This window comes from Myotis davidii, unplaced genomic scaffold, assembly GCF_000327345.1.
Source record: "Myotis davidii unplaced genomic scaffold, ASM32734v1 scaffold1596, whole genome shotgun sequence".
NCBI lineage: Eukaryota > Metazoa > Chordata > Mammalia > Chiroptera > Vespertilionidae > Myotis > Myotis davidii.
In genome coordinates, this window is record NW_006287456.1 from 50,068 (window position 1) to 55,501 (window position 5,434).

At 35.8% G+C, this 5,434-nt stretch overlaps 1 protein-coding gene across 6 annotated transcripts in view; it reads right to left on the reverse strand.

Annotated features, from left to right (window-relative positions):
• Nucleotides 1–5,434, reverse strand: part of PLS3 (plastin 3) — an 86,820-nt gene that overhangs the window by 18,429 nt on the left and 62,957 nt on the right. The window lies entirely within an intron of this gene.

Here is a 5,434-nt window from a genome sequence, read left to right on the forward strand (position 1 = left end):
TCATGTTCTATGAACAAGGGAGGCTTTGCTCTTTTCCTGGAGAGAAGAGGTTAAAGGATCCCCGCTTCTTTAACCACAAGTCTTAGTGCAAAGAAAGATGAAAATTTATGACTCAACCAAAAAACCGATTGTTGGTGTAATAGGGTATCTCAGTAGGAGTTTATTCAATCAAAATGTATAGAATAAGGTGAAAAATGTGATTAGTTGGCAGCACTGTATGATTATTGTGAATAAACACAGACAAGAGGCTTTTCAGTGATTGTCTTGTTTGTACATTTAGGAAGTCGAGAGTCTCTGCACAACAAGGGACATGGCTAACTAAATTAACTTGCAAATTCTAATTGCCCAAGAGCAGGCTGTAGCAAAGCAAATGTCACAGCCTACTTGGCTGAATGAATGGACAATTTAAAGGACTGTCTCTATGTTCCTTAAATACTGGAATTGACCTAACTCTGAATTTGTTCCTGATCTACCAATGTGCATGGCTAAATTAGTCACTGCCAGTAAAACAAGAACAAGATGTGGCATCTCCATAAAAATTTCTTTAAAGGGTGTTTAGAACACATAAGTGCACTTATCAAAAGAAACATAAGGTCCTAATGAAAAGGTTACTGAACAAATAGAAAGTAGCTCAAAGGCCTTTAGCATTACGGACAAGTACATACTCTCTCTCTCACGCACACACTCATCTCAGGAAGTGCAGCCTACGTTTGAAATTCATAGAACAGGGTCAATCCAGGTTGTATCTGGGAGAGCGAGCATGAGAAGCTGAAATCCAGCCCATGATCCACTAGCCAGGCCTACTTTATGTCTTGCACTAGACTGTGTAAGGCAGAAAGCAGGAGTACCTTTTCTAAATGTGAAAAGGTCTTGGGGTGGGGCACCTTTTTGTGATTAATCCACCTAGAGAGTGACTTTTTATAACTGGTAGCAAAGTTGCTGTTGGTGTTGTCAGCGGCCCTATCACAAAGTCATCTTTTCCTGTTACCTTTCTTTCTCTTTGTTTTTAAAGAATTTTGGGTGTTTTTGTTTTGTTTTTTACAATTTTTTATTGATTTTTAGAGAGAGAGGGAGAAGGAGAGAGAAACATCTATGTGAGAGTAGAACATCAATCAACTACCTCCTACCGGGGATTGAGCCTGCAACTTGGACATGTGTCCTGACCAGGAATCTTTCAGTGCGTGGGATGATGCCCAACCAACTGAGCTGCCCAGCCATGGCCTATTATCTTCCTTAAATCCTACTTTCCTTGGACTTATAAACCCAATTTTATATAGGAAAATAGTAAGCAGTAAGTTTTACAATATCAAGCTTACGCAATTTCTATAGCTAGGATTTTGTGCTATACCTGTAATTTCAGAGGTAGAATTTTAGAATAGATGCATGTGTGTGTGTATGGGGGTAGACATAGACACCCACATGTATACAAATATAGACACCCACATGCACACTAACTACTCTAAATACTGCACAGTCAGCGAAATCACTCTCCTTTCTCTCAGGATTCCTTGACTCCTTGATTCCTGTAGTGTGAACCTAACTCATGCATTCTGGGTAATTTTCAAATTATTAAAATTATTTTTACTTATACTGATTTTTTCCATTTGACTTTAATTTGATCCAATTTACCTTTAACTTCTAAGCCAAGATTATACAATAAAATGGTTACCTGGGAATGTAGCAATCTTAACTGTGATGAATTTTGTCCCCATATCTCCTCTTTCAATAATTATATATCAGCTCAGTGAAAAAACAATATTCACTATTCTACCTCATTCTGAACTCTACTTCATTTAGTAAAACATTGTCCAGTAAATTAAAATCTAAAATGTGTAAGTTTCCTCATGACTGACATATCATCAATCACTGGAATGACAAAAAATGTCCAAAATGTTACTGCCACAGAATGATTTATGAAAAATTATTTTTCTTATTGCAAATATTTTTGCTTCAAGGATCATTTTCTTCTAAAAATTAGGTTGTTGCCATGATCACAATTTCAGCTGAAAAAAATCTAAATTTATATACATCACGGAAAAGAGAAATGATACAAATAGTAGTAATAATAAAAATGCTGTACAATATTGTGATGCAATTACTGAATAGTTCTAAACTCCTGATACTCAGGAATGACATTCAAACTTGCAATTAAATTAGTTAATTTTTAATTGTCTTAGAAGTTACATGACCTTCATTTTCTAAATATTTTTCAAAAATTATTACAGCCAAGCTCAAATTTTCAGTTTTATATTATTTTCTGTTCTTTAGATTTAAAAAAATCAAAAGATAAAAGATAATTGAAGATTTATGCATCTATTAAACTGATTCACTACTCGAGAATTTGCATTTTGTTTGTGACTTTAGGAAAGAAATTGCTCCAGTGGATGACAAAGCTATTTGAGTATAAGCCTTGGTTTAACAAGAATCTGTGAAATCAGAGATAACACAAGGCCAACTACTGTGCTGGAGACTTCTCAATGAATATTTTCAAAGCTGCCCATTGTGATACTAATGAGCTCACTGTTTTCCCTCCAAGAGGAAGGACTTGCTTTATCGGGTGTGAACAAACTCCTGGTGTGCACAGCTCACTCTGGATCTATACATCTTTTCCAGTCTCTTCTATGGAATATATATGTTTCTTATTCCTTTCAAAAGTCCCACCTCCTTTCTAGCTCAGCACAGAATTAGTGGCCACCCCCCCGCCCCCCAAAAAATCCAGAGGCATAGAATTTAAAAAGGAAATATTTCAGAAAGAATTACCAAATATATATATACTGTATATTGATTGGCTTCCAGTGTTAGAGGCTTGCTTTCAAAGTAGCAGGTTTACATTGGGGGGAGGGGAGGGATTTGTTGTAGGTCTAAACCTAGTAACAACAGCAATTTAAATGAAAAACAAAATGCTAACATTCATCAACAAGTTTATTTCTATTTGCTTATGTTAATACCTGATAGGTATAACTTCCTCTTTCTCAGATAACTGAGATCTACCCATAGGGCAGTTTGTAAGCTATTTCATTGATGACAAAGCACATGGGAGTGAACAGACATCTGGTTAAACGCCCATTACTTTCAGTACAGTCATGGTGTTGTCATTCTGAAACTTCAGGGAGGTTATTTTTATTGTCCTTCATATTTCAAATTTCTTGAATAGAAGGAAGATAACTGAAAAGAGCCATTAATCCCCTTTGTAAAGTTGGGTAAGTCACTTCCTTTTTCAGGAACCCGGTTTGTTTGTTTTATTTTTTTAATTTGTAAAATGGAGTATAAACGTATCGATTCCTTCCTATTCTAAAATGTACATTTTAAATAAAAATGCCCTTATTAATATTTTACTTTAAAGATTCCCTGGTGATGCCAAAATTATTAGACATATAACTTTTAAAGAATATACTAAGGTATATTCACGTAAAGGCCAAAAATAGCTGTGCAAAATCTGCAACGTTTCAAAATGTACAAAATTGTTTTCCCAAGACAATTTTTCTCAAAGACATGTTCATAACTTTATCTTTAACAATACCGGCACACTACAAATCTTAATGACTTAAGTCTGTTCTTTCTAGATTCAAAAATTCTGAACAGCAAGTTATATTTAAAAACCCCCAATCACAGTTAACTACTGCTCTAAGCTGCTTTAAATTCACAATAAAACATGCAGTTACAAGGTGAGCAAGTTATACAGCAGAGGACATGCAAGTGCTCATATTGCAAGTCAACTGCAACTTACTATTGGACACAGAATTCAAAACAAAAGGCTTTGGCAATAACTGGAGACAAAAACTGTGGGGAGGAAATCAGTATTTCAAAAAAAGGTGGTAAGAACTATATCATTTTAATTATGAAACACGTTTGCATTTTTACAACAATAACAACCCTCCTCCCCAAAATGCCATCAGCTAAGTAGACATCATTCCTTAGTCAACTTGCTTCTTGAACTCTTTTGGTGCTTTTAAAAGGGGATATTTCTAATTGGAGAGAACATATCAGAATTTTAGTTGCTGTGGTTACTGATGGGTATATGTTGTCATTTCAGGTGTCTTGGGGCAAAAGAAAAAGAGGAGAGGAGTGCTAGGAAATTTGTGATAAATATTTGGCACTGCTTAGCTATTTGCAAATACTGCAAAGAATGCCTAATTAAATCTCGTCAAACTTGGTCTTAAATTAATAATAAATAAAAACAAAATCTTAAGAGTGTTTTTTTTAGACATTCAATATTATTTTATATTATAGTTTCAGATGTACAGTATAGTGATCAGACAATTATATAATTTACAAAGTGATCCCCTGGATAATTCTGTACCCACCTGGCACCAGACATAACTATTACAATATTATTGACTATATTCTTAAGGGTGTCCTTAATTGAGGGAAGAGGTAACATTTATTCTTTAACGTATATCTCAAATACTTTGTCAATGAATACGGATTGAAAAATGGCCTATGTCCAGAAAATCTAGACCTCACTCTCTAGAAGCTAAAATCAACAGTGATTGCTACACATACACTCTCCAAGCACTGAGTACAGAACAATAAAGGTATATTCACGTAAAGGCCAAAAATAGCTGTGCAAAAGCTATTGGGGGTCAAAAAATTAAGAAACCAGGTCCTAACACTGAATATTATTTTATGATACTAGAGAAGAACACAAGAATTTTAAATGCCTCTTCCAATGAACTGAAAAGACATGCTTCTAACTTTTAATTGTTAAAATTATCATCCTAGAGAAAATGGTACAGCTAAATACTACTGCGAGAGTAGCAAACATCTTTTTAAATCAGAATGTTCAACTCAGGAAACTTCCAAGACTGTGAGTCAGGGTGTATTATTAAAATTTAGGAGCACACTGTTCACTGAGGGAGAGAGAAAGAGGACTTCAAGGATGTCATTTAGCACCTTGGAAAATGCCCTTCAATGTAGCCCTAAAAGAGACTGTTCACCTTACAAAGTGAGCAGTATGTTGCATCCTTGTCAGTGCCCGTTTTCTCAATTCTTTTGTTAAGATATTTAATGGCTAAAAGAGCTAACTAAAGTTCGTGGCTAGGATGAGAGAAATTTCATTAGTTACACCAGCACTAATACAATATATTTAGGAACTTAGCAAGATGGTACTTATGACTCCGTAATTCCACTAGACCAGTGGTCGGCAAACCACGGCTCGAGAGCCACATGCGGCTCTTTGGCCCCTTGAGTTTGGCTCTTCCACAAAATACCACGTGTGGGCGCGCACATACAGTGCGATTGAAACTTCGAGGCCCATGTGCAGAAGTCGGTTTTCGGAAAGGAGATAGATGCAACAAGTATACAAGACGAGTGTGGATGGGAGAGTTGGAAGGGGGCAACCTCAGCGAACGGACCTCAATCAGATTGAGGACGTTTTCAGCAAAGGCCAGCTTAAGAGTATGCTAATTCAGTTAATAATAATGTACCTACCTAT